This window comes from Elaeis guineensis, chromosome 2 (assembly GCF_000442705.2).
Source record: "Elaeis guineensis isolate ETL-2024a chromosome 2, EG11, whole genome shotgun sequence".
NCBI lineage: Eukaryota > Viridiplantae > Streptophyta > Magnoliopsida > Arecales > Arecaceae > Elaeis > Elaeis guineensis.
In genome coordinates, this window is record NC_025994.2 from 57,222,658 (window position 1) to 57,235,104 (window position 12,447).

Below are 12,447 nucleotides of genomic sequence, written 5' to 3' on the forward strand. Positions count from 1 at the left end.
TACCAACAGACTCTTTTGGAAAAGGTTGATTAGAATTTTGGATTCAATCAGGGTTTCGGTAAGCATGCTAGCGCGTGTGGAAACCCTTGCTCCTTTGGAGACCAATTTGGTCCCATCCCTTGCTAATTAGCTAGCCCAATTTAGTAGACATTTGGGTCAGGTCATATCACCTTGAAGCAGCCCAAATTAGGGCACCACATCCCATGTTAACACCAATTATGAAGAGTCCAAGTTGTGGTGGACTCTTAGTGCAAAACAGGTTCTGCGTACAAGTGTTGGCGTGGGCAGAAGAAAAAATATTATTTTTTATGGGATTAAAATTATGTGTGATAGCTTACATCACCCTCCATCCTCTAGTACATATCTCAAATCATGAGATATATTTTTTCTAAAATTTTTGAGGAAGAGAAAAAATTAGAAAAAGAAGGATGTCTCGCGTGCGCGCAGAAGCATCATGTCTCTCCATGATTTGGAGAGTCCTTATTCCTATCAAATTCTTTTAGATTGGAATAATTTTTGGAGATAACATTTTACATTTGATAAATATTTTTGATAATTTTTTTGAAATTTTTCTAGACTTATCTAGATGCCAAACAGATGCCATGAGTCGGTCCTGATGCCTGCACGCATGGTGATCAGCACTCATGTGAAGAGGTGCGAAGATAGCATCCTTCCATGAGAATTTTATCACCATTATTTATTTTTTGGAATTTAGATTGAATCGTCAATCCACATATATTTTTGAGGATTTTTTCTAATTTGAGAAGGGACGTGAAAACATCCCTTCTTTGGTTGCATGCACGTAGACCAGGGTGCTGATCGACGTATTATGGATAAGAGTCCTTCTGCTTGAAGGAACTCTTATCTCTGATAATCAGATCAGATATGCCTTTTGGATAAGGCATGTCCCTCTCTTTTAGCATCCCTCTGGTGGCTATAAATAGGCTGGGGTGCTGGGTATCCGAGGAATCGAAGAGGGGTTTCCAATTTCTCTCCTGTTGCTCTCCTTTCTTTTTTACAACCTATCTTAGTTTTAGGACAAGACTTTGGGATTTAAGACAAAGCCTTATCTGGACCTAACAAGGGTTGTGAGAGTCCTAAAGAAGGAGAATCAAAAGTCCAGAGGCAGTTCTAAGAGGGTGAGGTCAGGTTCTTGAAGAAACTTGACCGGTACGAGGCTAGTCGAGTTCTAGGGGCTAGAACTCTTGAAGCAAGGTGAAGAAGGAGCGCTGTCTTTGGTTCAATTTCTGTGTGGATCATCATTGGAGGGCAGACACTTGGACACCTTGTGAAAATTGAGATTAGCACTATAGATATTCTTCTTATCCTAATTTATATTTATTATGCTTTGATTATTATAGTCAAGAGTTTCTGGGCATTAGGGCTTCCGGTGCATTGGGTGTTTTGAATGAAAATTTTAAACACCTAACCCTTCCACTGTGCCACCGAAATCCAACAATGATTAGGATTAATGATATTTTATTAGGTTTAAAATAGCCACATTAAACAAGAGTCCCATGTTCTTGAAACTCTTCCCAATCCATGTGCCAAAAGGATCCCATGCCACCTTGTTTTTGTGCCATGCCATACCAAGTTTTCATGCATATTTGATCTTTCTTTTTACGTGTAAGAGAGAAGAAAAATCCCCTTATTCATCATACAAAGCTGGGTGGAAATCAGATTTTGGTTGGGCAGCAAAAAGGGCTAGAGTCCTAGGTGTTTTGGTCTCCTATCTCCTAATCAAAATCAAACAGCATCTTATGTCTATCTAAACACCAGCAATATGGGATGGTGAGTGGTGATTTGAGATCAAGTTGGGATGTCCAAAAGGGAGGGAGTGCGTGGAGAAAAACCCAAGAAAGGAGGGATGGCGTGAAGGGTCCATGGCGTGAGGTTTGTTACAAACATCCTTTCTTTCTTGCAACAACCAAGAGTTGGTTGTTAGGACATTGTCTTCTCTATCTCTTATCCATGTTTAGATATGGATGTCTCCTCTTCTCTTTGTCCAAAAGCTAGATAAAATTTTTACATCTCTATTATAGAGATTTGGTACATGGATTTTAAGAAGAAAAGAGAAGAAAGGATTCTTCTCATGATCTCTAGCATAGAGATTAAGATCCTCCTACATCTTCTTGTTCTCTAAGAGTGTCTTAAGAGAAAAGAAGATTTTCAACCGTCAAGATGCGATCTCTGCAAGGAAGTTAGCATCCCGGTGAGATCAAAAGGCTTCTGATCAGATCAGAGTCTCGTATGGATACCTATAGAGATCGGATGCTTGTGTGGCTACAAGGAACCTTTAAAGGACATCCATGATCATCAGTTAGTGTTGAAGAGTGATCCATATCCAGATATATTTTATATTTATTTTTTTATTTAATTTTTATATCTGAATCTTATCTCACATATGATGATCTTATTTATAGTTTGAAGATTTGATCTTATGCATGCTTAGATTAAATTAGATTTAATTTAAAAAAATTTTAAATTCTGCTGCATACTTATTTTATAAAATTATATATGCATGAAATCATAAAACATCAATAGTGGTATCAGAGCCACATCATATGCATGAGATTAAGATTTAGATTTAAAATTTGTGGAGAAAAATTTCAGATCTGAAAGATTTTGATGTCGTTCTGACATAAAGTTGTCCTGACATAATTTTTTATGCTGTATAGTTGTCCTAGAATAGTGTTAAAATTTTTAATTAGATTGAATTTTTAGATCTAATTTTTTCAGGATATATGTGATATATATTTTATTATTTAGATCTGAAAAGAGTTTCAAGATCTATTATGATTCATATATATGATATATGAAGGTATGTTTAGGGCTAAAATTTGTTTGAATGATCTGAACTTGTTTATGATGTGATACATATTTATATGTATGATCTGAAATTATTTTGAGATCAAAATTTACTATTTATGCAAAAATTTAGATCTGAAAATTTTGATTTAAGATCTGAAATTAGTGTTTGTGCATGAGGAATTGGTCATAGGTAGATCAAGTTAGGTCCTATAATCTGATTACATTAAAGTGTTTCTGATTTGATCATGTTGGGTCTAAATCAATTTAGCAGTTGATCAAACTGAGTCAAGTGTTGATTAGGATGAGGTCAATAGAGCCTTAGATCATACAACTATTGTTGATCAAATCGATTGACACCCATATATAGAATTAATTAAATCTAAGGACCTAATTTGGCTTTGTGGCTTGAGTCTGAATCACCTAAGCTAACCTATTCGGATCAATTGTCCAATTAGTGTCTAAGATAAGTAATTGAAAGGTGGTTATTTAATTGATTTCATTTGCTTACCTGACCAATTTATCCGTGTCTAAGGAAAGCAATGGAGGGACCCCCACCAATCTCCACTTACCTGGCCAATTTGGAAGATTGAATCTCAAATATGGTTGCTTGGTGGTTTGATTTAGCCTATGCCAATTACATCAGTCATGTGATGGCTGATTAGATGAGACCTAAATCTAAATCTCTCCATCAAAAATTAAGTCCAAGATCTTCCATCGTTGTAGATGGGTGGCGTGCTACCAATGTTGATTATTCTCAATTGGTCATAGTGGTTCAGTTGCATTGAAAACACGCAACCACTCTATTAGCAAAGAGTTACTGTAGGGTAAAGATGGGGTTGGACCCAATAACTATTAGGTGAGGGACCTAATGACGGCTTTGCACCTGCTTATGAACGATTGGTCTGGCTTAACTAAGGAGTGTGGGCAATAACTGTTAGGTGAGCCCACATGACTTAGAGATCAAGTGGCTGCAACATGCTTAGAAAAGTATCTGGGCAAAGAGTTGTCCACGCATTGGTATTTATTCATGTTACCAATAAGTGTTAGGTGAGGTGCACACATCGATGAAACCACAGCACCCACTGGAAACCCAATTATCGCGTTAGAGTTTTTGTTTCTCTACCCGAAGAGTGTGGGAGATCTGATAAAATAGTGAGAGTCTCTTTTTGCATCTAAAAATTTCTAGAATAAATTATAAAAATAAGTATAAATGTTCAATTAGAATTTTTACTCTCGACTGTTCATTATGTCAGCTTTCAACCTTCTAGCTCAAATCCTAGATATCAACCGATTAATCAAAATCGAGTACATAGACTGACTTCTAAACTTAAGAATTGTTCTTAATTTTAAAAAATTAAGTAATATTCTCTACCAGATTATTCTGATGTTAACAACTTGTCCAATCCATAGTCAACAAGCTATACTTGATGAGTGGATGGGCAATGACAATAAAGATAGGTGCTATGCATGGGCACATGTACACTACCATTGACGTGTTGAATCATCTGTAAGTGTTGTGAGGTGATCAGAGTCACACAGCACATATGATACATGATGGATAGTTAGTCTATGATCATTATTTGATAATGATTAAAAAATTAAGGAGCTTGAAAGTCTCGACATGATCATGCATAAGGAATTGCTTATTGATTTGATCCTGTGATCCCTGATTAGTTCATATGGATAGTTTGTGATAAACTATCATATGAAAGATCATCATGGCACTTTATCTGAATTGATCAAAGTGTTGGTCACAAAGGAACCCTGAAAGAGTTCAGAGGTAAATACTTGGAGAGCCTGAAGAAATAAAGACATACCTAGAGTAGGCATGTCAAGATTGCTCAATGCTATCCTTATGATTTTCTCTTCTCTCAGTTGAGCTATAGACTCTAATGTAGAGTTGATAGAAAGGAGGAGGACTGAGGAAGTGACTCTTAAATTGGTTATAGGGCAACAGTTGCTACTATGGCCATGGGTATGTATCTTTTGCGATCATTATTTGGATTTAGTTCTTAGAGACGATTTCTATCATTAGCATGGTGATGCATCAGTTCAACTTAATTGAGCAATCAATGAATGCCATTAGATCTGAGAGATCCAAAATTGAGATAAAATATAAAGTATATATGGACCTTTATGGCTAAGTTATATTGGAGAAAAAATGATTAACAAACTGGAGAATTATGGGCCTTTGGGCTCATTGATTGTTGAGTCATATCTAGTTTGTGTATCATCTCTTTGAGAAAATATGACCAAACTACTCTTGTAGGATAAGAGAAAAAGGACCATTGAAACATTTATCCTTATATACATTTGATGTGTGTAGCCCATGTGATGTGCTAACCAAGGAGTTGTCTCTACTTTGTATATGAGATACAAATCTAAATTTTTTGAAAGGTTCACAGAATTCAGATGTAAGTAGAGAAATAAATCAAAAATTTCTAAAGGTACTTCAATCAGATCGAGGATGCAATACCAATAAAAATTTTTTTGATTATCTCATAAAATAATATTGTTTCATATTGGACTCCTTTTAGTATATCTCAGTTTAACGAGATAAGAAGAGTCAAGAGACTATATGAGATATGGTCTGATCCATAATGAATTTACTGATTTATTTATATTTTTTAGAGATATACTTTATTTTATGAAATTAGATTCTCTCTAAACCTGTTCTTATCACACCATATGAGATATGGCATGGTAAGAACTGAATCTTGATTATTTTGAGATTCAAAGATGTCCGATCTATATCTAGGACAGTAGGTGGATATGTTAGAGGATAGATCAATAAAGCTCATCCTAAAAGAGTTTGAGATACTACTTTCTGAAAGGATTAAAATATGATTGTGACCCAATGCTATCTTCTTAAAAAATTGTTTAACCAAGATGATGTAGCAGGAGAAAAGTTAAGCTTAAAAAGAGTCTCTGAAGAGCAGTGACCTTAGGACCTTAAAAACCTATTTATCATGAGCCAATAGACGTAAATTCCTCTTCCACCTCCTACACATAGTAGCATCTCCAATCCTCTCGAAAGATACTTGGGTATGCTTAACAGAGGATGTAGAGAGTATTTTTTTATGGGAGAAGAGGAGCATAGAGATGATCCCAGAAACTACAACGAGACAATGTACGACATCGACTCTAAGAAAGGGATGTGAAATAACTTTCCTAAGAAGAGATCTTCTAAAGATTTCTGTATGGAATAGCCTATGGATTTCACTTCTTGTGATTGGAGATCACAAAGTCTATAATAATCTTGGAGTTGGAATAGTCATTTTGATGATATGATCAAATTGTTTGATCAGATATGAGAAATTATGAGTTTCAAAAGGATCAGTGGGAGTATCCAAAACTGACATCGGTTAAAAAATAGTTGAATATAAATTTCTCCACAAAAGACATAAAGTGAGCATCCTAGAGATCTATAGAGATAGATGCAATTGGATGCTTATATTTTCACAGATAAAATACAGAGACTGGATACTGAAAGGGTTCAACATAGAAATCTCGGAGAGGAGTCATCTACGCTCTTGGGCATAGATGCATGCCATATAATGTACTTGAACTGATATAGTTATTACTATGATTGTCACAAGTAGATATCAGTTGTATCTAGGCTATGAGCGTTGGATTATTGTGAAAACATCCTTAAGCTCTTGAGAAGAACTAAAGATATGTTCCTAATTTGGAGAAGGACCAAAGTTAGAAGTGGGAGGATATACCAATTCAGATTTTATATCTGATGTTGATGGTAGAATGTCTACATCATGGATGTGTTCTTATGTCGATATTTTAGAAAGATTTCAAATAATCAATCAATAGAAGCTGAGTACACTGTAGATGTGTAGGATGTATTTTAGTTTTAATATTAATTGCAGAATTGGTTGCATGCCATCAGATGCCATGACACTATACTGCAAAGAAATGGCACCATAGCCCTTGCTAAGGAGCTTAGGTCTCACCAGATATCCAAGCACATAGAGCAGCTGAACATGTGACTACCTCGAGTAGAAATACATAGAGGTGCAGAGAGCAAACTCTACATGTGATATGGTTGACTCACTAATAAGTCACTTAGCTAGCCTAAGACTAAAACCTGTCTTGTGAAGATGGGGCTTGGAACATGGTAGATTGACTTTAGTTCAAGTGAGAGATTATTGGATGTATGTCCTAGAAGCCAATCTTGACTGACATATATCATATTTCTAAGGTATAATTTTATACTTATTGGGTATTTATATTACCATTTATATTTATGTGTCTATGAATCATCCAAGAATTAACAAGATAATGACACATATTCTCTAAGAGTTGAGAATTTGAGACGTGTCATTGATGGTTAGTTCTTAAATTACTCCTGATCATAGGATCATCATAGGGATGGTGATTGATCTGGATAGAACAGTTTATGGATCACTTCCTTCGTGCAAATGGATCTTTAGTCTGCAGTGTAGAGACACTGGAGTGACAGATAGGTGGTAGCTAGAGAACAACTAGCACTGAGCGAGATCAACACAAGAAGTCACATGGATGTCTGCTCACTCGTTAGTGACTTTCTCGATGCTGCAATTGTATGACCGATTCTTTGATCTGAGATGGCACTACTGCTCACAGTGAGGCTGCTGGAGATTGACTGACACATCAATATGGGTCTCAAAGAGCCCTTGTAGTGGATGTTGGCGACAGTTGGTCCATTGTAGCAGTGGGGTGTGTATCAAGAAGGAATTTATCGATCCTAGTAGAAATGAGTAGTCCTATAAAATTTAAGAGGCTGAGTCCTTAAGTCTATGGTCATAGCATTGTGATTGATAGAAAAGAGTTTTCATAGAGTCATATATGGACTTAAGCTAATTAAATCTATCATTGACCGATGTTGAGGTTTGATGATTTATCTATGATTTGCCATCTGGTCGGAACTCACGATAAAGAGACTGTATCATACGTTAACTGCACCTAGAGGTTCATCATCTTTTATTCTGCTGAGTTGCCACTATATACTGTTAGATTTCACTGATGGATTGTGAGACTCATGAGGATCATCTTGGTGATCAATGATCCTTAGTAGGCAGAGTTGGAATTGTTCCAATCATTGAAAAGAGTTTCAATGATATTGTGATAGAGATCACAATATATCTCATTATCAGATAGAATAGAATCTATGGCGTCACATACAAAAGAGGCTTTTGATTGATCAGATGGTTGAATTACGATTATGAATCATAACAGGATTTGATTATCAATTTGATTGATAATTGATCTAATGCAAATGTTGCATTATATTACTTACTAAAGAGTTAGTAAGTTATAGGAAGATTAATTAGCAATAAGATTGCTAATTGGCTTAATTTGATTGAGCAATGGAGCTTGTATCAAGTCCAATTTGATTGAATTAATTTGACTCATTATGGGTTTGATTTGATCAACCCAAATAGGGTTATAGGATAATCCCAAAAGAATCAGATGATTAGCCCCAGTTGAATTAGGATTTGAGTTTGATCTAATTTCTAATTGGACTAGGATGTATGTATTCCTAATTGGACTAGGAATCCTCATTTTCTTCGGTGCACCAAATCCTAATTGGATTAGGTGAAGGGAAGGAAACAGTTTTCCTCCAGAATGCCTGGTTGCATCTAAGAATTTTTTTTAATATTCTACTTGTTTAAGGATCAAATCCTTACCTAAATCACAACGGAATCAAGGATCAAATCTCAAATTATCTGATATAAACCTTTGCGGAGGCCTGGATATACAGACCTCTACTTCGCATGCACGTCAGATGCCGTAGGAAAGTAGGATGAACTCCAATCCAATTGGCTTCGCAACTCAATCAATCGAGGGATGAGATGTGATGATGTGACACCTTACACCAGCAGATAGGATGTCCAAGAAGATCCACACTCAAGGAGAGGGGGCGGCAACAAAGGGAAAGATGTAGAAGATGAAAGACCTCTCTCTTCACATGTCTGTCTCTCTCTCTTTTTCTCTTCTCTCAATTGGATTAGTTTGCTATTGTATTCTGTTCTATCATCCATAGGTAGAGATCTTCTCTATTTATAGATGATTCTCATGATCCAATGAGAGGAGGACTTTTTATTCAAATTTAATTTGAATTGATCCAAAACTCATGAAAGAAGGACTCCTATATAAGATATAATTTCTATCACTTATGACATCCACTTTGCAACCACTCCCACACCCACTTGGGATGCCCCAAATAAGCATCAAACCAATTTTTGGTCATGCTTCATGAGTGGATATTCTCAGTGCAAGTAGGAATACTCATATCTCATCCAAAATAGGTCTGATTCGAGTCCGATTCGAAGCCGATTCGAAATAATTTTGAAAGACTGTCAATCCTAAACTCTTTAGGACTTTTGTACCAAGTCTAACTTAGATTTTGGACCTATTTAAGTTTAATTAATTCAGATCTAATCTAAAATTAATTAGTACTTAAATCTAATCTTTCATATATTCCATGGATTATAGATAGAAATTGTTCATCCCCGGGATTGAACCTGAACCTCATGTGTAGTGCTAGCTAGACATAGTCAACTCTTCAATCCCGTTTGACCCATAACTCAATTCTCAATCAAGTTAGCTTATATATTCAATCAAGTCAAGTACTTTTAGATTAAATATATAGACACTGATCAATTCTTTCCTAGTTTGTCTGACTTGTGTGCGTGACTCCATAGGTTCAAACACTAAGCCGGTAGCACAGGAACCAATTTCTGCACTAATCGAGATACCATCTAGCAATGGTTTCTGACGTCCAGATAGGTTGAATTATCATAAAAGAATATTTCAGAACCCATACTCATGGTTACCGCATAATTCATCTTTTTGACCCTGGATACTCTAGGATGGTCTATGGTTAACTGTCAACCAAGATTGCTTCATAAACATTGTATTTTAACCTTTCAAATCTATCTCATAGATTATCTTGGCCAAGGCTTTACTAAATTGAAATACAGTGATACATTAACTCTAATAATCTGGAGAGATCAATCCCATCTTGATCCACACATAGACTTCATAAGTACTTGATTGTACCCAATAGCTTTCTGTCATTGCATTAAAAATCCAAGTAGTTCAGCATCAAAGCAAAGTGAGTTTCTTACAAGTCACTATGGTGATCTTAGGTTTGAAGAATATTTATACCTATGTGTTTGGCGAACAGCTCTTGACAGTGAATGATCAACAGGTAAGTCACTTATTTAGTGATGATGTACCCTTACATCTCACCTGTATGCCATATCAATGTCACTACACTCCTTAGTTAAGAGGACAACCAACCTATATGGCATACAACGATCTTCACTTGATAAACGTCATCATCCCGTAATGACGGATCATTTGGTTGTGAACTTGTTTAAGAACTATACGATAAATTCTCTCTTTATCATACACTAGCATAGTTCTAGGAACTTCATCGCAGTACAAGAGTTCAAGAAATATGTCACTTTATGATAAAAAAATATCAAAATAACTATTATTCAATAACCAATAATTCATATACAAGGATGAACTCAATCGTCACACGATTGGTTTTAGGACACAAATCTCAATAACTCCACTTGGACTAAAGCCAATCGGACAGTATCTTATACTCATCTTCCATTTGACGTCATCGAACTCTTTAATCTCGAGAGCTTTAGTGAAGGGATTGGCTAGATTTTCCTTTCCATCGATCTTTTGAAGCTTGACGTCACCTCGATTCACGATCTCTCGCACTAGGTGATAGCGGCGCAGAACATATTTGGTGTGATGGTGTGACTTAGGTTCTTTCATCTGAGCTATGGCATTGGAGCTGTCACAATACAGTAGGATAGGACCATCAATGGAAAGTATAACTCCCAGCTCGATATTGAACTTTTGCAACCATACTGCCTCCTTTGCAGCATCTAATGCAGCAATATATTCTGCTTTGCATACAAAATCGGTCATAATATATTGCTTGAAACTTTTTCAGCAAATAGCTCCTCCATTCAAGGTAAATACGTAGCCCGACACACTTCTACTGTCATCATAATCTGATTGAAAACTGAAATCAATATATCCCATAAGTTTCAGATTAAAGTCTCCATAGATAAGCCATTGGTCTTTAGTATTTCTCAAATACTTAAGAATTACTTTTGCAATCTTCCAATGCTTTCACCCAGATCAGACTGGTACTTACTCACTATCCCTAGTGAATAGGCCACATCCAGCCTCGTACATGTCATAGCGTACATGATAGATTCCACTGTTGAAGCATATGGTATTCTACTCATGTGCTCTCTCTCCTCAGGAGTTGTCGGACAATCCTTCTTGAAAGAGTAATTCGATGGCCTTTCGAAAGATAGCCTTTCTTGGAATTATCCATGTTGAACCACTTCAACAAGGTGTCAATGTACGTGGATTGAGACAATCCAAGCAACCTTCTAGAGCTATCCCTATAGATCTTCATCCCTAGGATGTAGGATGCTTCTCCAAGTCCTTCATGGAGAACTGTGATGATAACCATAGCTTCACACTCTGTAAAGTCAGGATGTCATTTTTTAGTAACAATATGTCATCAACATACAGCATAAAAAAAATGACTACAGAATCGGAGGTCCATTTGTAGATGTAAGGCTCTTCTCCATTCCTAACGAAGCCATACGTTTTGATTACTTTATCAAAATATATATTCTAACTTCTTGATGTCTGCTTAAGTCCATAAATTGATCTTTTCAGCTTGCATACTTTTGACTCGTCTGTGGATGTGATCATTCAGGTTGTATCATACACACTTCTTCTTTCAGCTCTCCATTAAAAAAAATGATTTTGATATCCATCTGCCAGATCTCATAATCTAAGTATGCAGCAACAGCAAGTATAATCCGGATGGACTTGAGCATTGCCACAGGAGAGAACGTCTCGTCATAGTCAATACCATAATGCTGACGGAAACCCTTAGCAACTAGATGGACTTTATAGGTCTCTACCTTTCCGTCCACTACTCTTTTTCTCTTGAAAATTCATTTACACCCTATGGGTTTTATCCCTTCGGGTGGATCAACTAGTGTCCAGACACTATTGATCTCCATGGACTCCATCTCAAACTTCATGGCCTCAAGCTATTTTTAAGAGTCGGACCTTTGCATGGCCTCCATATAGGTGATCAGATCCTCATCGTTCTCATCAAGTTTAATAGGATCACCATCGCAGACCAAAAAATCATAGTATCTGTCCGACTGATGCGGTACTCTATCGGATCTCCTTAATGATGCCTCTACTGGCTCCGAATTTGATTCACCAATCGAATCTAATTCTGTATGTGTCGGTCCTTCCACCTTATGAACTTCATCAAGTTCAATTTTACAGGCATTAGCTCCTTCACCAAGGAACTTTTTTTCAAAAAAGATTGCCCGACTGCTGACAAACACCTTTTATTCTGCAGCGAGGTAGAAGTAGTACCCTTTAGTTTTCTTTGGATACCTTACGAACAAGCATCTATCAGACTTCGGTCCAAGCTTATCTGTCTTCAAATGCTTGACATAAGCTGGACATCTCCAGACCCTAAGATGTGAGAGCACCGACTTACGCCCAGTCCGTATCTCATATGGAGTTTTATCGACAGACTTGCTGGGCACCTTATTCAAAATATAG